Raw genomic sequence first — 21044 nt, 5'->3', positions numbered from 1 at the left:
ACAGGGAGGGTGGAGGTGGGTGGGGTGTGTGAGAGACCAGCACTACGACTCCGAACAGGCCCCTATGTCACCAGGGAGAGAGGTGGTGGGTGGGGTGGGTGAGAGGTTAGTACTACAACTCCCAACCGGCCCCCATGTCCACAGGGAGGGTGGTGGTGGGTGTTGTGTGTGAGAGACCAGCACTACGACTCCCAACAGGCCCCCATGTCCACAGGGAGGGTGGTGGTGGGTGGGGTGTGTGAGACACCAGCACTACAACTCCCAACAGGCCCCCATGCCCACAGGGAGGGAGGTGGTGGCTGGGGTGTGTGAGAGACCAGCACTACGACTCCCAAGAGGCCCCCATGTCCACAGGGAGGGTGGTGGTGGGTGGGGTGTGTGAGAGACCAGCACTACGACTCCCAACAGGCCCCCATGTCCACAGGAAGGGTGGTGGTGGGTGGGGTGTGTGAGAGGTTAGTACTACAACTCCCAACAGGCCCCCATGTCCACAGGGAGGGTGGTGGTGGGTGGGGTTTGTGAGAGACCAGCACTACAACTCCCAACAGGCCCCCATGTCCACAGGGAGGGTGGTGGTGGGTGGGGTGTGTGAGAGACCAGCACTATGACTCCCAACAGACCCCCATGTCCACAGGGAGAGTGGTGGTGGGTGGGGTGTGTGGGAGACCAGCACTACGACTCCCAACAGGCCCCCATGTCCACAGGAAGGGTGGTGGTGGGTGGGGTGTGTGAGAGGTTAGTACTACAACTCTCAACAGGCCCCCATGTCCACAGGGAGGGTGGTGGTGGGTGGGGTGTGTGAGAGACCAGCACTACGACTCCCAACAGGCCCCCATGTCCACAGGGAGGGTGGTGGTGGGTGGGGTGTGTGAGAGGTTAGTACTACGACTGCCAACAGGACGAGGGTGGTGGTGGGTGGGGTGTGTGAGAGGTTAGTACTACAACTCCCAACAGGCCCCCATGTCCACAGGGAGGGTGGTGGTGGGTGGGGTGTGTGAGAGACCAGCACTACGACTCCCAACAGGCCCCCATGTCCACAGGGAGGGTGGTGGTGGGTGGGGTGTGTGAGAGACCAGCACTACGACTCCCAACAGGCCCCCATGTCCACAGGGAGGGTGGTGGTGGGTCGGGTGTGTGAGAGACCCGGACTACGACTCCCAACCGGCCCCCATGTCCACAAGGAGGGTGGTGGTGGGTGGGGTGTGTGAGAGGTTAGTACTACAACTCCCAACAGGCCCCCATGTCCACAGGGAGGGTGGTGGTGGGTGGGGTGTGTGGGAGACCAGCACTACGACTCCCAACAGGCCCCCATGTCCACAGGGAGGGTGGTGGTGGGTGGCGTGTGTGAGAGACCAGCACTACGACTCCCAACAGGCCCCCATGTCCACAGCGAGGGTGGTGGTGCGTGGGGTGTGTGAGAGACCAGCACTACGACTCCCAATAGGCCCCCATGTCCACAGGGAGGATGGTGGAGGGTGGGGTTTGTGAGAGGTTAGTACTACAACTCCCAACAGGCCCCCATGTCCACAGGGAGGGTGGTGGTGGGTGGGGTGTGTGAGAGGTTAGTACTACAACTCCCAACAGGCCTCCATGTCCACAGGGAGAGTGGTGGTGGGTGGGGTGTGCGAGAGACCAGCACTACGACTCCCAACAGGCCCCCATGTCCACAGGGAGGGTGGTGGTGGGTGGGGTGTGTGAGAGGTTAGTACTACAACTCCCAACAGGCCCCCATGTCCACAGGGAGGGTGGTGGTGGGTGGGGTGTGTGAGAGGTTAGTACTACAACTCCCAACAGGCCCCCATGTCCACAGGGAGGGTGGTGGTGGGCGGGGTGTGTGAGAGACCAGCACTACGACTCCCAACAGGCCCCCATGTCCACAGGGAGGGTGGTGGTGGGTGGGGTGTGTGAGAGACCAGCACTACGACTCCCAACAGGCCCCCATGTCCACAGGGAGAGTGGTGGTGGGTAGGGTGTGTGGGAGACCACCACTACGACTCCCAACAGGCCCCCATGTCCACAGGGAGGGTGGTGGTGGGTGGGGTGTGTGAGAGGTTTGTACTATAACTCCCAACAAGCCCCCATGTCCACAGAGAGTGTGGTGGTGGGTGGGGTGTGTGAGAGGTTAGTACTACACCTCCCAACAGGCCCCCATGTCCACAGGGAGAGTGGTGGTGGGTGGGGTGTGTGAGAGACCAGCACTACGACTCCCAACAGGCCACCATGTCCACAGGGAGGGTGGTGGTGGGTGGGGTGTGTGAAAGGTTAGTACTACAACTCCCAATAGGCCCCCATGTCCACAGGGAGGGTGGTGGTGGGTGGGGTGTGTGGGAGACCAGCACTACGACTCCCAACAGGCCCCCATGTCCACAGGGAGGGTGGTGGTGGGTGTGGTGTGTGAGAGGTTAGTACTACAACTCCCAACAGGCCCCCATGTCCACAGGGAGGGTGGTGGTGGGTGGGGTGTGTGAGACGTTAGTACTACAACTCCCAACAGGCCCCCATGTCCATAGGGAGAGTGGTGGTGGGCGGGGTGTGTGAGAGACCAGCACTACGACTCCCAACAGGCCCCCATGTCCACAGGGAGGGTGGTGGTGGGTGGGATGTGTGAGAGGTTAGTACTACATCTCCCAACAGGCCCCCATGTCCACAGGGAGGGTGGTGGTGGGTGGGGTGTGTGCGAGGTTAGTACTACAACTCCCAACAGGCCCCCATGTCCACAGGGAGGGTGGTGGTGGGTGGGATGTGTGAGAGACCAGCACTACAACTCCCAACAGGCCCCCATGTCCACAGGGAGGGTGGTGGTAGGTGGGGTGGGTGAGAGGTTGTGTGGTTTCTCGAACATGACACTCCCCCTCCCAACGTCACAGCCCTGGCAGGTACTCCTCTTCCGACAGCAAATGGTGTGTTGCGTACCTGCGTCGTCGTAGATGATGGTCCATGACTTGCTGGTGGTGGAGCGCGAAGAGTATCGGAAATGCGTGTAGCGCTGGGTCCATGTGGGCGAGATGCTTGTGGTGGGTATCTCTGGAATATGTGGTTTCTTCGCTGTGGGGAATCCGCCGTGTTCTGGCAGGTTGTTTTTCCGCAGTGGTTTTATGTGTGTTTTCCGCCATCGTGATTTAGGGGACGGTCGGTGACGTCAGTCCGTACGGCGGTGTCTCTGGATTGGTTACTTCCTCCGCGGGGTCGGGTGTAGTTCCGCGGCGGTGCGTGCTCTTCCGTCGTGCACGGACTTTTGACAGGGTTTACAATCCTAATATGGCGGACGGAGTGACCGTGGCAGGCGGACACGGAAAAGGCATTTTCCACCTACTCCAGGACGGCGGTCGCACTTCCGTCCGCCATCCTAATGAGCCCCTTAATCTTTTGGTGTGGTTTCTCCTGTCTTTTTACTTCTGGCCTCCTGTTTTTGATGATGTACTTGAATTTGTTTTTGCTGGTTTTAGGACTCTGGGCTCTTTACCAATGCTGACCAGTGCTAAAGTGATGTGCGCTGTGTCTACAATGTGATGGAATTTGGCTTCTCCATGATTGGCATATTTGATTAAATAATAAGTCCCTAGTATAGTGCACTGTGTGTACCCAAGGCCTGGAAGTCAAAAGCTTCTAGTGGGCCTGCAGCAATGATTGTGTCACTGACATAAATAGGTCTTCAAACACGTTTCAGTCATGCCACTGCAGAGCTTAGATGCACAGTTTCTAACTGTCATGTCGACCTGTCAAGTACCCCTACTTGCCAGGCATAAACTTTCCCTTTTATTACATGTAAAGCACCCCTAAGGTAGACTCTAGGTAGCCCAATGGGCAGGGTGCCATGTATTTTAAAAGTAGGAAACTGGGTCAACTCTCTGTAGCGTTTTTGGAAATCAAAGACCAGTACATATTAGAACCGGTGTTTAACGATATAAAGCAAGCTGCGGCAAGGAAGCTCTATTTACAGTTTAGTCAGGGTATTGCCACTGCGTGCTTTCACAAACAAATGGGATGGCCTACAAACACTGGGTTGCCCGGCATGCGATTGTGCAGAAGAGTCTGAATGCCACGTGTTCTTTGTCTGTACTGGCTATCAGAGAGCAAGAAAATGATGGTTGGTACAGATATGTAGAAACTTGGGAACTAGGCAATTCTCAGAGGCCTTTAGACTACTGAAATATAATGCTAGTCTCCCTATAGCTTACCCAGTGACAGGATTTCTATTTTCCATGTGGCGTACTCGAAGAGTCTTTCTAAAAATGCCCCCCAAAGAGGGTGACTAAACTGGCGTATACCATGTTACGCTTTTTAACTAATGGAATTTATATGTATGCCATTTTTTGTATTTTAATAATGTATCATATTTAAGGTATACGGTACTTGGTCGTACAGACTATCAAGGAGTAGGACTGGTGTTAAAAGGTCTATAACAATGGTTTTAATTCCTTTTTGATTGAAGTCAACTGTTTTTATATGAACTTTTTATCTATATTTAAATTTCTGCGAATTCCCTATCACATTATGCACCAGCACTTTAACATAATCAGTTATGCTGCTAATTGTCTCATTGACCGATTTAACCAATTTATATAAACCTAGATATTATCATTTATGAGTTAATTTGCGGGCCATACTAAGGGGCTCATTAGGATGGCGGACGGAAGTGCGTCCGCAGCCCAGGAGTATGCGGAAAAAGCCTTTTCTGTTTCCGCCTGCCGCGGTCACTCAGTCCGCCATATCAGGATAGGAAAGAGTGTCAAAATTCCGTCCGCGACGGAAGAGCACGCACCGCCGCCCAACTACACCCGACCACGCAGCGGACGTAACCAATCCAGAGACTCCGCCGTACGGACTGACGTCTACGACCGTCCCCCAAATCAAGATGGCGGAAAATACACATAAAACCACTGGGAAAAACAACCTGCCTGAACACTGCGGATTCCCCACAGCGAAGATACCATACATAGCTGAGATACCCACCACAAGCTGCTTGCCGTCATGGACCCAGCACTACACGCTTACCCGATACTCTTCGCGATCCACCACGCCCAAGTCTTGGCCCACTATTGAGGACGACGCAGGTACGCTACAAACCATTCGCTGTCTGGAGAGGAGTACCTGCAAGGGTTGTGACGTTGGGAGGGGGAGTGTCATGTTTCAGAACCCACTGATTTGAAGCAAATACAAATACACAACTGTAGCACACAAGCAGGAATGACTACGACAAAACCACGACACATGATTGACTTGCTTTATTACACATAATCGGGGTATAATCACAGTGTATGCTTGAGCATGGGCATTGTGGGCACCACAGCAGGTACATCAGAGGTAGCATATGAGGTCAGACAGCAGTATCACAACAGCAACAGGGCATAGTGGACACCAGAGCAGGTACATCAGAGGCAGTACATGAGAGGGCAGACTGCAGTATCAGCACAGCAACAGGGCATTGTGGGCACCAGAGCAGGTACATCCGAGGCAGCACATGAGAGGGGTTAAGTGCATCAATAGTCCATTGCACTGAACAGGTACATCAGAGGCAGCACATGAGGTCAGACAGCAGTATCAGAACAGCAACAGGGCATAGTGGACACCAGAGCAGGTACATCAGAGGCAGTACATGAGAGGGCAGACTGCAGTATCAGCACAGCAACAGGGCATTGTGGGCACCAGAGCAGGTACATCCGAGGCAGTGCATGAGAGTGGCTAAGTGCATCAACAGTCCATTGCACTGAACAGGTACATCAGAGGCAGCACATGAGAGGGGCTAAGTGCATCAACAGTCCATTGCACTGAACAGGTACATCAGAGGCAGCACATGAGAGGGGCTAAGTGCATCAACAGTCCATTGCACTGAACAGGTACATTAGAGGCAGCACCTGAGGTCAGACAGCAGTATCAGAACAGCAACAGGGCAGTGTTCGTAACAGAGCAGGGACATCAGAGGCAGCACATGAGAGGGCACAATGCAGTATCAGAACAGCAACAGGGCATAGTGGGCACCAGAGCAGGTACATCAGAGGCAGCACATGAGAGGGCAGACTGCAGTATCAGAACAGCAACAGGGCATAGTGGACACCAGAGCAGGTACATCAGAGGCAGTACATGAGAGGGCAGACTACAGTATCAGCACAGCAACAGGGCATTGTGGGCACCAGAGCAGGTACATCAGAGGCAGTACATGAGAGGGGCTAAGTGCATCAACAGTCCATTGCACTGAACAGGTACATCAGAGGCAGCACATGAGGTCAGACAGCAGTATCAGAACAGCAACAGGGCAGTGTTCGTAACAGAGCAGGGACATCAGAGGCAGCACATCAGAGGGCACAATGCAGTATCAGAACAGCAACAGGGCATAGTGGACACCAGAGCAGGTACATCAGAGTCAGTACATGAGAGGGCAGACTGCAGTATCAGCACAGCAACAGGGCATTGTGGGCACCAGAGCAGGTACATCAGAGGCAGTACATGAGAGGGGCTACGTGCATTAACAGTCCATTGCACTCAACAGGTACATCAGAGGCAGCACATGAGGTCAGACAGCAGTATCAGCACAGCAACAGGGCATTGTGGGCACCAGAGCAAGTACATCAGAGGCAGTACATGAGAAGGGCTAAGTGCATCAACAGTCCATTGCACTGAACAGGTACATCAGAGGCAGCACATGAGAGGGGCTAAGTGCATCAACAGTCCATTGCACTGAACAGGTACATCAGAGGCAGCACATGAGGTCAGACAGCAGTATCAGAACAGCAACAGGGCATAGTGGACACCAGAGCAGGTACATCAGAGGCAGCATAAGTACGTGTTCCAAGCAACCCGTCCCAAGGACCACAACAGTGCAAGTCTGTTTACAATGGACAATGTACACACCATGTGCAATGACATGTGAGTGAAGTGAACAGCACCTCACATCACAGAATCAGGTGGATTGCGTGAACTACCTGCCTTGGACAGACTGCCAGCACCAGAAACAGGAGTGTGAGACACAGCCGCAGCTCGAGTGACTGACACATGAGCCACAGACCCAGACACACTGCCAGCACCAGTAACAGGAGTGTGAGACACAGCCACAGCTCGAGTGACTGACACATGAGCCACAGACCCAGACACACTGCCAGCACCAGTAACAGGAGTGTGAGACACAGCCACAGCTCGAGTGACTGACACATGAGCCACAGACCCAGACAAACTGCCAGCACCTGAAACAGGAGTGTGAGACACAGCCACAGCTTGAGTGACTGACACATGGGCCACAGACCCAGACACACTGCCAGCACCAGAAACAGGAGTGTGAGACACCGCCACAAATGTAGTGACTGACACGTGAGTCACTGACCCAGACACACTGCCAGCACCTGATACAGGAGTGTGAGAAACAGCCACAGCTCGAGTGACTGACACATGGGCCACAGACCCAGACACACTGCCAGCACCTGATACAGGAGTGTGAGACACAGCCACAGCTCGACTGACTGACACATGGGCCATAGACCCAGACACACTGCCAGCACCAGAAACAGGAGAGGGCACAACTGAGACAGTGCTACTACATGATGCATGACAGCAAACAACAGACACAGTGCCACTATCTGACACATGAGAGTCAACTGCACCTGCGCCACTGGGACCACTGAAATGATGAGCCACAGGGCTGTATGGGCCAGGAGGCAGGGTGGGTCAGGGAGCTGGGAATAGTTGTACTTGAGCGACATCGGGTGGGCATGTGTCAATGGTGTGTGTTTACATCTCTTAGGGATATGTGAGTGCACCCTGGACAGGACAGGACTGGCAAGTGGTGCGGACTGAAATTTAATATCACCCACCATAGGTGGAGCATCTGCTGCCGGGGGTCTGCTCTCTGGGGACGTGCTGGAGCCTGCTTGTCGTTTGCTGTGTGGCTGCCTTCTGGCCTCTGCAACATGTGTCATGGGGGATGCTACAACAGGGTCCACCTTCCTCTGCTCCTGACGGGCCCTGATGGGAGTGGAGGTAAGGGGTGACTCCACCGCGGAGACATCTCATCTGTATTCCGTTCCCTCAACAACATCAGCCTCAGTGCAGCCAGGGGTGATGTATGCCTGTCCTTGATTGTGCCAGTGTCAATGGGAGAAGCCGTGTCCCTTAGATGTGCCTTTTTCGTAGGAGGAATGCTGTCTATGGGCTTTCCCTGTTCCCTGGATGGTGCCCTGTTCCTGGCAGCAGACTTGTCGTCTGTGGTGTACCTGTCTCCAGAACACACCTTCTCCCTGTGTGTGTCCCTGCCCTTGGGAGTGTCCCTGCTCTTTTGAGGTTCCTTTATCTTTTGACTGTCCTTGCCCCGTGACCTTGGGAGTGGCTCCTTCCTTAGTAGTGTCCCTGTCCTTGGGAGTGTCCCTGCTCTTTTGAGGTGCCTTTGTCTTTTGACTGTCCTTGTCGCTGCCCTTGGGAGTGACCCCTTCGTTAATAGTGTCACTGTCCTTGGGAGTGTCCCTGCTCTTTTGAGGTGCCTTTGTCTTTTGACTGTCCTTGTCCCTGCCCTTGGGAGTGGCTCCTTCCTTAGTAGTGTCCCTGTCCTTGGGAGTGTCCCTGCTCTTTTGAGGTGCCTTTGTCTTTTGACTGTCCTTGTCTCTGCCCTTGGGAGTGGCTCCTTCCTTAGTAGTATCCCTGTCCTTGGGAGTGTCCCTGCTCTCTTGAGGTGCCTTTGTCTTCTGACTGTCCTTGTCCAAGGGAGTGTCCATGGACCTGGGAGTATCCCTTGCCTTGGGAGTACCTTTTGTGTGGGATGCCTGTGTAGCATGTGAAGGCATTTCCCCCAACACCACTTGTGGATCCTGTGTGTGAACTCCAGTGTATCTGACGTTGTCTTTGTGAACAGATTTTGCTGACCTAGGGGATGGTGTCTGTGCCCTCCGTGCCCTGACATGCTGTCTGACGCTGCTTCTAGTGCAATAACCTGTATTTGAGTCCTGGTCAGAATATTCACTCCCCCCTGAGACATCCAGTGGTGTAGATGGGGAAACAGAAGTAGCACCCTGTCCATGCGACTGTACAATGGCAGACGACACACTGCTTGCCAATGACTGAACTGTCCTGTGTAGACCAGCAAGATCGCCATGCATCCCTTCCATGAATGCCACCACCTGCCCCAACTTCCTATCGTGGTCTTGGAATGCATTTATCATATTGGTCTGCCCCACACACAGCTGTTGCAGCAGATCAACAGCCTCAGCACAAAGTGCATTTTGGGTCACCGAGGCAGGGGCAGCGGTGCCTGCACCGAACGCCACTCTGCTCCCCCTACTCCTGCGTGCACGAACAGTACATGGTGCAGTTGGCGGCAGTGTGGGCCCTGTGTGCTGTGTCCCGACCGAAGGTGTTGATTGCCCACTCCCAGTCTGTGACAACAGTGCTGACTCACCAACACTGTCGGAAGATGAGGACGATGGTGTCTCCACATGCGAGTCCTCAGGGATTGTCCTGTCCCCCTCTTCGGCGCTGCCCTCTTCTGTGTCAGTCTGCGTGTGCGCGAAGTCTGATCCGGATGCATTGCCTCCACTCATCTCCGCCGTCTGTGGCTGAGTGCCCTCTGCCAAAGCTGAAATGCACAGAAAAGAGGTGTAAGTCATGGGCACACTCACGTACAGTAGGACAAGGAATCCCTAATGCCATTGCTGACAAAGTACATCTAGCCCCAAACCTGCACACGGCCCACCCCTACCAGTCATCATCTTATGAAATAAGCAGTGTTGGCCGTGAAACATGTACAGCATGCGGACAGGGCAGGAGCACGTACATCTGCACAAATGTCTTGCCATGGGGCGACGGACCACTACGGCATGTGCTTCAACACTCAACTACTAAGCAAGTGGCGTGTCAACATGCCGGACCTGGAAGTCAAATTAGACTCCGCCAATGGCACCAACATGCCATTGCAACGATACATACGCACCACGGAAGTCACTACTGTGTCTGAGCATCAATACATGCATTGCACTCCCAAGTAACATACACAGACAGTCTGCTTACCGCTAGTTTGCTGTTGATCCACACTCAGCCGGTCGGACAGGTCAGGATGCGTCACAGCAATGATACGGTGCATGAGAGGGGTCGTGGAGCGTCGGGCCAGACGTGGCGTTCTTGGAATCATCCCCAGTGTCACTTCCGCTACATTCTTGCTCAGCCAGGAAATGTGGTCCCAGCGTTTGTAGCAGTGTGTATGTCGTCTATTGGACACCCCCACTGCCCGTACATCACGTGCTATGCTCCTCCACACGTCCTTGCGAAGGTGCAGCTTGACCTACCATGATGGGAGACAAAGGGTGCAAGTCAGTGGACAGTTGGCCAGTCACACAGATAGGGGCAACACGTATCTGTCAGCAGCCATGCACATTCCGACAAATGTGTTGGGCCCACAGCACACAGCCAAGATTGCAGAGGCCAGGAGTCATTGACCACCTCATGCACACCAACATGTCCCCCACTGCACTTACCACCTGTCCGGGGGCGCCGTACAGCCGTCCGAAGTTGCGGAGCACACCGTCCACGAGGACATCTAGCTCTGCGGCGGTGAAGGGACGAGACCGGATCTCTTTGACTCTCGACATGGCAAGTTCACGGAGTATGGCACTAGAGCAGCAGTCGGTGGTCAGCTCAGCAGCAGCAGGTCGAGGTGATGGTCACAGGCAGCAGTGGGTGGTCAGCTCAGCAGCAGCAGGTTGAGGTGATGGTCACAGGCAGCAGTGGGTGGTCAGCTCAGCAGCAGCAGGTCAAGGTGATGGTCACAGGCAGCAGTGGGTGGTCAGCTCAGCAGCAGCAGGTCGAGGTGAGGGTCACAGGCAGCAGTGGGTGGTCAGCTCAGCAGCAGCTGGTCGAGGTGATGGTCACAGGCAGCAGTGGGTGGTCAGCTCAGCAGCAGCAGGTCGAGGTGATGGTCACAGGCAGCACTGGTTCCCAGCGTTGAATGTGTGCTTTTGTAAATCACACATATATAGGGCCCTGAGGCCATGCCAGTGGCATACGTCGCCAGCCATTGGTCAGCCCTGGATGCGTGTATGTAAAAGGGCCAATGACAGGCCCTGGTGTTGCGGTGCACTGCTTCCGCTACTTTTGATTGGGCATACGCGGGCCGCGTTCCCATTTCCCATTGGCTGCATGTGCACGGACCGTCACGGTCACCCATCGGCAACCGCATGTGCAAGCTTCCGGAACGGATGCTTCTTTTGCAACAATGTTCAATCACTGGCGCCACCATGGCGGTGCATGTATTCGGCGGGGGAGGTGCAGGCCAACACATCCTTTAGCTGATGTCAATGGACATGGCAGTTCATGACCCCCCTTACAGTCACATTGCATCATCCACCGTACACCGGCTGGCCCGGCCCGGCCCAGGACCGGCGTGCCGGCCATGTCAACCACTGCCGTGCCAGGCCCGTCCACTACCGCCGTGCCAGGCCCGGCCCAGGACCGGCGTGCCGGCCATGTCAACCACCGTCGTGCCAGGCCCCGTCCACTACTGCTGTGCCGGCCATGTCAACCACCGCGTGCCAGGCCCCGTCCACTACCGCCGTGTCGGCCATGTCAACCACCACCGTGCCAGGCCCCGTCAACTACCGCCGTGCCAGGCCCAGCCCAGGACCGGCATGCCGGCCATGTCAACCACCGCCGAGCCAGGCCCCGTCCACTACCGCCGTGCCAGGCCCGGCCCAGGACCGGCGTGCCGGCCATGTCAACCACCACCGTGCCAGGCCCCGTCCACTACCGCTGTGCCGGCCATGTCAACCACCGCCGTGCCAGGCCCCGTCCACTACCGCCGTGCAGGCCATGTCAACCACCGACGTTGACATGGCCTGCACAGCGGTAGTGGACGGGGCCTGGCACGGCGGTGGTTGACATGGCCGACACGCCGGTCCTGGGCCGGGTCTGGCACAGCGGTAGTAGACGGGCCTGGCACGGCGGTGGTTGACATGGCCGGGACTCCGGTCCTGGGCCGGGCTGGGCCGGCCGGTGTACGGTGGATGATGCAATGTGACTGTAAGGGGGGTCATGGACTGCCATGTCCATTGACATCAGCTAAAGGATGTGTTGGCCTGCACCTCCCCCGCCGAATACGTGCACCGCCATGGTGGCGCCAGTGATTGAACATTGTTGCAATAGGAGCATCCGTCCCGGAAGCTTGCACATGCGGTTGACGATGTGTGACCGTGATGGTCCGTGCACATGCAGCCAATGGGAAGAGGGAACGCGGCCCGCGTATGCCCATTCGTAAACAGCGGAAGCAGTGCACCGCCATGGCGGCACCAATGATTGTATATTTTCAGACGATGCACCGTGGTGTATTGTCTGCAGTTGCGTTATGAGGGTTGTGTGCGTGATTGCGTGACTTCATATGTCATGCTCTATTTCATGTGTGTCCATACTATGCCCATCGGTGTGCACACAATGTGCAACACATGTGCATGTCGCCGTGTTGACGTCGGGTATTTCCCTACACACGTTTCTACTTCTTCACATCTACACAGTACATCACGGCTGTTTCGCCACATTCTGAATCTGTTGTCAGTGTGTGGTTTATGTGAGGTAATAACAATGGTGGGGGTACACATGCATTCAGTGTATGTGTGTTGCCTGTTGTGTCACCATGCATGTAATGTCCGTATGCCCACCATTATTGGTGTTGCCATTGGTGCATGATGACATGGTGTGTGTGTATCTTTATAGTTTGTGTGCATGCACTTGCATGTGTGTCTGTGATGTGGCTTCTACACATTTGGGTCATGACACATGTCTTGTTGGCAGTAATGTTGACCTGAGACTAAGTTGCATTGCACATGTTGAGACACATCATGTTGCTAGTGGCTGCACATTGTTCCTACGGCACTCCATGTTGTAGTGACAATCAGAGATGTCACACATATGACAATTGTCCACAACATTTTACTTGTTGGTAGAGTTTGATGACATGTGATTGAGTTGCACAGCCATGCGTTGTTTGTGAATTGACTTCCATTCCATCTACTCCCACACAGGAGGGCTCCAAATATCCATCGCCCATACACTGTGCTGGAGGATATGGTTGACGAGGCGGTGATCAGGAAATTCCGGCTTGATCGACGTAGATTGATGGAGCTTGTAGAACAATTGTCTCCTCACCTGCAGCCACGAAGAACCTATCCCGGTTCCATTACACCCACAGCAAAGGTGATGGCGGCACTACACTTCTTTGCAACTGGCACCTTTCAGTACACAGTTGGACATTCCGGGGGGATGTCACAGTCCATGTTCAGCATGGTACTTCGGGATGTTCTAAAAGCCATGATACTGTACAAGGATGACTACATCCATTTCCCACAGCCGGCAGAGTTGGCAGCAGTCAAAGCAGACTTCTATGCACTGGGCCAGATACCACACGTAGTGGGTTCCATTGATGGCACACATATCGCTCTCATTCCACCACGGGCACGTGAGCAGGTGTATAGGAATCGGAAGCACTTCCATTCCCTCAACGTGCAGGTGGTGTGCCAGGCCGACAACATCATATCCCATGTGTGTGCAAGATTTCCAGGATCTGCACGTGACTCCCACATCATGCGGAGCAGCATTGTCCCCCAACAGATGGCAAATCTGTGTCCAGAACGTGCGTGGCTTGTTGGTGAGTATGTTGTGGGGACAGTTGTGATATCTGTGTGGCATGGGGTGCCCACCACTTCTGGTTGTGATATTTCTGTCTCTCTCTTCCCCCGACATAGGCGACTCAGCTTACCCAAACAGGCCTTGGCTGTTGAGTCCCATACATAATCCAACTATAGCGGGTGAAATGCGATACAATGATGCCCATGGAAGGACACGTAGAGTGGTTGAACATACTTTTGGACTGCTGAAGTCTAGGTTTCGGTGCCTGGATAAGACCGGAGGGGCCCTGCCTTACTCACCAGGCAAAGTATGCAGGATCGTGATTGCCTGCTGCATGCTCCACAACCTGGCCGTGCGCAATAACATAGAACTGCTCTTGGACCCTGAAGAACAACAAGTTCCTCGACCTCCCATCCCACCCATGTCGACTGATGAGGATAGTGGTGAGGAGGAAGGTGTGGACAAGAGGCGCCAGCTCATTGATCGCTACTTCCCTTGAATGTGAGTGACTACCTCTTGTGCAGGTTGACAATGCCTTATGTATGTTTGCTGGTGTTGTGTGGTTGTGGTGTGCATCAGCTGTGTGTTCTGCTATGTGATGTTTGCATGTGTGTGTGTTTATTTATTTGGACATGCAAGTCTCCATGATGTGTGTCCTCTCATTCAATGATTTTGTGATGAGTGTGGTTTGTGGAATGTTGCATTGCAGTGTGTTGTGATGGGTGTGATTCTGTTTCCTGACGTGTGTTTGCTGTCTCTGTTTTTCCCTAGGTCACTCCCGCTGCGGCATGATTATGTACGACTTAGATCCCTGCACCTGGTAACGTCTGTTTCTGAGACAATCATGTGAATAAACATGGAGGCAACACATCATTGAGTGAGTAAGTGGAATTTATGTACAGGTTGTGCATTGGTGCTGGTGCATAGTTACAAATAAGTGTGGGGTGGGGGAGTGTGAGTTGAAGGTAATGGCAGATGTAATGTCCGTGCTGATACCACATTGGGTGGTGTCTGGCTAGTCCAGCAGACCTGTGCCAATGATTGGCTATGTGGGACAGGATAGTTTGCTGGGTGAATGGCTGGCTCAGGCAGTATCTGAGTCATTGTCGGCCCCTCTGGGGCGTGTGGATGGAGCATCCCCACTGCTCTCCCCCACTTCCAGCCTCGGACGGCCCCTCCGTCTTGGAGGCGGAACAGAGTCAGCTTGGGGGGCAGGTTTCTCAGGGGCCACATCCGTCGCCAGGGGCGCAGGTGGCGGTGGCGGTGGTGTTGCTGCACGTGGCATTGGTTGAGGGGGGGTGGGGGTGTTGCGGGCTATCCATACCCTCCACATTGCTGTCTGCTGGGCCATGAAGTCCACTATTTGCCCAAGGCGGCTGTCAATGGCCTGCAACATGTTTGTGTTGTCCACTGAGTCCTGGTGGGCACGATCTGCCTGTGCCTGGCCACGCTCGTAGGTAGCCTGGACCCTGGCTAGGGCTTCCAGTGACTCTGCCACAGGATGGGGTGGGTGTCCTTCCTCAGCACGATGGTGTGTGGAACTCCTGCCTGGCTGATGTGGCCTCGGCTCTCTCCTTTCACGCCCACTCTCCCTGCGTTGCTGGGATGTCGTAGGCCCTGCGTCGTGCGGTGGGTTAGGCAGGGTGGCAGAGGCAGGAGTGGTGGTACTGGTGGTGGTGGAGGTGGTGGTGGTGGCTCTGCAGGTCACTGTGGCCGGTGTTGCAGGAGTTAGACAGGCGGCAGTTGTCGGGGCTGGGATTTCCTGTGAGCCAGATGGCCCTGGCAGCCTGCTTGGGCCCACACCATCCTCCGCACCGGAGCTGGCTGTGGCATCGTCCCCAGAGAGTCCTGAATGTGTGTGAGGCGAGTCTTGAGGCCGGATGGTGGTTTCACCAGTCAGATTACGATCACCTGGGGGACAAGATTGTGCAGATCAGTACTGTGGACATTAAATGTTTATTTCAAATTGATGACATTTCAGTGTCCAGTCGCACACACCCCACCCACCACCACCGCCCTCCCTGTTGACATGGGGGCCTGTCGGGAGTTGTAGTAGTGACCTCTCACACACCCCACCCACCACCACCGCCCTCCCTGTGGACATGGGGGCCTGTTGGGAGTTGTTGTGCTATCCCCTCACACACCCCACCCACCACCACCGCCCTCCCTGTGGACATGGGAGCCTGTTGGGAGTTGTTGTGCTATCCTCTTACACACCCCACCCACCACCACCGCCCTCCCTGTGGACATGGGGGCCTGTTGGGAGTTGTTGTGCTATCCTCTTACACACCCCACCCACCACCACCGCCCTCCCTGTGGACATGGGGGCCTGTTGGGAGTTGTAGTGCTATCCTCTCACACACCCCACCCACCACCGCCCTCCCTGTGGACATGGGGGCCTGTTGGGAGTTGTAGTGCTATCCTCTGACATACCCCACCCACCACCACCGCCCTCCCTGTGGACATGGGGGCCTGTTGGGAGTTGTAGTGCTATATTCTCACACACCCCACCCACCACCACCGCCCTCCCTGTGGACATGGGGGCCTGTTGGGAGTTGTAGTAGTGACCTCTCACACACCCCACCCACCACCACCGCCCTCCCTGTGGACATGGGGGCCTGTTGGGAGTTGTAGTAGTGTCCTCCCACACACCCCACCCACCACCACCTCCCTCCCTGTGGACATGGGGGCCTGTTGGGAGTTGTAGTAGTGTCCTCTCACACACCCCACCCACCACCACCACCCTCCCTGTGGACATGGGGGCCTGTTGGGAGTTGTAGTGCTATCCTCTCACACACCCCACCCACCACCACCGCCCTCCCTGTGGACATGGGGGCCTGTTGGGAGTTGTAGTGCTATCCTCTCACACACCCCACCCACCACCACCGCCCTCCCTGTGGACATGGGGGCCTGTTGGGAGTTGTAGTAGTGACCTCTCACACATCCCACCCACAACCACCGCCCTCCCTGTGGACATGGGGGCCTGTTGGGAGTTGTAGTAGTGTCCTCCCACACACCCCACCCACCACCACCGCCCTCCCTGTGGACATGGGGGCCTGTTGGGAGTTGTAGTAGTGACCTCTCACACACCCCACCCACCACCACCGCCCTCCCTGTGGACATGGGGGCCTGTTGGGAGTTGTAGTAGTGACCTCTCACACACCCCACCCACCACCACCGCCCTCCCTGTGGACATGGGGGCCTGTTGGGAGTTGTAGTGCTATCCTCTCACACACCCCACCCACCACCACCGCCCTCCCTGTGGACATGGGGGCCTGTTGGGAGTTGTAGTAGTGACCTCTCACACACCCCACCCACCACCACCGCCCTCCCTGTGGACATGGGGGCCTGTTAGGAGTTGTTGTGCTATCCTCTCACACACCCCACCCACCACCACCGCCCTCCCTGTGGACATGGGGGCCTGTTGGGAGTTGTAGTGCTATCCTCTCACACACCCCACCCACCACCACCGCCCTCCCTGTGGACATGGGGGCCTATTGGGAGTTGTAGTAGTGACCTCTCACACACCCCACCCACCACCACCACCCTCCCTGTGGACATGGGGGCCTGTTGGGAGTTGTAGTAGTGTCCTCCCACACACCCTACCCACCACCACCGCCCTCCCTGTGGACATGGGGGCCTGTTGGGAGTTGTAGTAGTGACCTCTCACACACCCCACCCACCACCACCCTCCCTGTGGACATGGTGGCCTGTTGGGAGTCGTAGTGCTGGTCTCTCACACACCCCACCCACCACCACTCTCCCTGTGGACATGGGGGCCTGTTGGGAGTTGTAGTGCTATCCTCTCACACACCCTACCCACCACCACCGCCCTTCCTGTGGACATGGGGGCCTGTTGGGAGTGGTTTACATATTGGTGAGTATGTGGACTACACGCATGGGTTGGGGCCTGGGAGATGTGTCTTCTGAGTTGTGTGAGGCACACCATGTCGTTGTGCTCGTGGTGCTTGGTTTGTACTTACCAGCCTCTTCTCCTTCCTCAATTCCTTCAAGGCTCTCTGGGTGCAGTATGCCCAGCACCTTTTTCTCCCAATCGGTGTAGGGTATGTGCTCCGGGGGTGTGCCGCCGCCAGTGTGATGTGCCCGTAGATGGTTTTTGGCACGGATTCCTTTCACCCTGGTTTTCAGGTCATGCCACCGCCTCTGTATCTCGTGCTTTGTCCTTGGCACGGTCCCTGACGCATTCACCCTAGTAACGATCCTGTCCCACATGTGATTTTTTCGAGCCACGGTGGTCTGCTGGACTAGGGCCCTGAATATGTGGGGTTCAACACGGATGATTTCATCCACTATTACCTTCAACTCGGTCTCCGTGAATTTAGTTTTTTTTGGGGTGCCATGGTGTGTGGTGCTCAGGGTGTGGGTTGAGTGAGTTGGGAGGTGCAGGTGTGTGGTGTGTAGGAATGGTGTGGTGGGTGTTTGTGTTGTGGGTGTGTTTGGGTGGTGGTCGTGTGTCTTCTATAGGTGTGTGCTGTAGGTAGTCTTGGGCCTCTTGCTAGCAGATATGCTGTGATGCAACGGATTTCGGTACTGGGTGGGAGTCATTTTATAGTCTGTGTCTTGGTCCTGTCTCAATGGTTGTTGGCAGTCAGGTGCTAGGTGGGTGTGTTGACTAGTGTGCATTATTTGGTACTTGGGGGTGGGTCATTGTGTCTTGTGATTGGTGTTTCAGGTGGGTGGTAGTTCTGTTTCCTGTGTTTGCTATTTACTTCCTTCACACTTTTTGTCATTGGTTTGACGGTAGGGATGTTGTTCGTGTTGGCCTTCCGCTGTGATGCACGGTTTCTTGTTGCATTGTTACCGCAGCGGACGTGGATTGCGGTGCGTACCGGGGTACTCGCGGCGTTATCCTAATCGCGGACACGGAGCCTCCGCAGGCATAGCGGTAGATGTGGCTGTTCCCGCGGTCATGTGCGTCCGCGGCGGGCGGTGTTTCATCGGTTCAGTCCGCTTGCGGCGGTCTCAGGTGTACTCCGACCGCCCCGAACAGAGTTTGGTGTGCTCCGTCTGCCGCGGTTGGGGTTTCGTTCAAATATTATCCTAATCGCTATGGCGGTTTATCCGCAGAGCGGTCCGGAGTATCTTGCCCGCTTCCTTGGCGGACGGAACACGTTTCCGTCCGCGATCCTAATCGACCCCTTAGTGCAGAAAACATCTTGTTATTATAAACTGAACATAAGTACTGTATATATAGGTAATTGCAGACCATGATACCAGGACTGACTACAAATTAGATCTTTGTAGGCTATACTATCTACGTAGATACAATGTAAGTTGATGCCTGTACTCCTTTTTTACTTTTTTTAACACAGATGAGATGTGAAAATTTTGTGTATAATGCTTTTATGGTCATACTGATCGAAATAAAGTTTTACAAACAGACAAACACAAGTAGGACATGTGGTTTTAGGTTTTACATGTCTTGGTAGTGAAAAAGTGCTAAATTAGTTTTTCTCTGCAGGAAGGCTTATTTCTCCCATAGGTTAGCATTGGAGCGGCCTTGTAACACTTTAGAAGGGTATCTTTCAATTGGGAACAGATACAGAATTGCAGTTTGGTGTTTCTGGACTCACAATTTAAAAAAAACATATTTTAGTGAAGTTGGTTTTTAAATTACAGGTCTGAAAATGCCACTTTTAGAAAGTTGGCATTTTCTTACCTAACAATTTTGTGTCTCTGCCTGTCACTAGAATACACGTCTGGATTGGATGACTGTTGGGCTTTGAGAATTCACTTTAGACAGTCACACACAAAGGGAGCTGAGGTGTGCCCCACATATCCTGATGGCTCTTCACTAGGCTGAGGTATCTTCACAAGCTAGAGTGGTGGGAAAAGTTGACACTTGCACCTGAGTGGGGCTGTGCCTGTCCTATTACAAAATACTGCCTACCCCCTGTAGTGTGCCTGGAGCCAGGGCCAGGAAGGGCAGGTTTTTGTGCACTACACGAAAGGCTAAAATACGTAGAAGCCCTGGACCTCTGACACAACATCATCAGAACACTTCTGGATTGAGGACATTCTGCCAAGAAGAAGAGCTGTTGTTCTGACAGGAGGGACTCCAACTTTGCTATGTTGGCCTGCTGCCTTCTGCTTCTGTCTTGGTAGTGAGTGGACTCGACTTGGCTCTCTGCATTCTGTTTTCAAAGGTTCTCCAAGACTTCACCGGCAGCATCTGGGCTTTTCTGCTGGGAGCACTACTCTTCCAAGTGGTGCGAAATCCAATTCCTGGGCCATTAGAAGTGAGTTTGCTGTGCTAGACACTAGAAACCAGAACATTGACTACAAGTATGACTTAAACAACGCACCGCTACCTACACCAGAGCCATTGTCCCCTCTTAACACAACAACCACAACTTTCAACACAGGCCCTGATGACACCACCGCACCTCTGAAGAACTGCCACAGCATGAGTCTAAAGCACCCCATCACCAAAGTCCATGATGTCCAACTCTGCTTCACTGCTTGACCCTCGACGCTTCATCACCCCGCACCGCCAATAGAAACTACACCTTGCCGCCAACACCGCATCACCTTCCCTGTGCCTTGCAGTGTCCTGGCATCAATGGTTCAATGGCTCTGCACCACCTCCAGAACTGTCATATCACTTGCTTCTGTGATGCCTCACTTCCTTTGTGCAAATCACTTTTCTGAGCACCAATGAGCCAACGACCTGCACCAATAGCAATGAACCGATGCTGCACTGGCCTTAGCGACACCTCACCTCCAGGGCACCTCGCAACATCTTTGTTGGTTATCGTTTCCAAGGTACTGTAACCGGGATCAGTGCGACTCCATAGCCAGCCTGCGCTCCTTCATGGCTAGCCCGAACTTTGAGATTTAACGTCATTTAGGACGTCATTATAGCCCCGGCCGGAGCTATTGTATTTTTAAGTATTAGAACTGCATGTAATCTTTGAGAGTTCGTATTTTAATTTGTGTATGTTGGATTTTTGTAGCTTTGGTCTTATTTTATTCCGATAAATATTAGCTATATTTTTCTAAACTGGTGTGGAGTACTTTTGAGGTATTTTCACTGTGTTACTGTGTGTGTGTGTATGTGTGTGCACACATACTTTACACAATGCCTCTTTAGTTTTCCTGACTGCTCTGAGACAAGCTACTTGAGGGTGATCACAGGTAAAACCGAGTGGGTACTATCAACACTTTCCCTGACTAGGATTGTGAGTCCCTACTTGGACAGGGCGTATACCTCTGCCAACTACAGATCCCATTTCTAACATTGCTCTGAAATAATCTAGGCCACGTATACAAGGTCCACATGACTAATCTCTTGCCTCTTGTTCACTAATGACACTGCCACCAGCGTGAGGACGGGGGCAGGAATTACTGTAAATTCATGTTTGAGAACTATCACTTTTAGTAAGTACTTCTCAGTGCAGCACATATTAATGTTAAAGCTTCCACTTGTTCAAGAA

Source organism: Lissotriton vulgaris, chromosome 10 (genome assembly GCF_964263255.1).
Source record: "Lissotriton vulgaris chromosome 10, aLisVul1.2, whole genome shotgun sequence".
Classification (NCBI taxonomy): domain Eukaryota; kingdom Metazoa; phylum Chordata; class Amphibia; order Caudata; family Salamandridae; genus Lissotriton; species Lissotriton vulgaris.
This window is presented reverse-complemented; position numbering follows the sequence as displayed.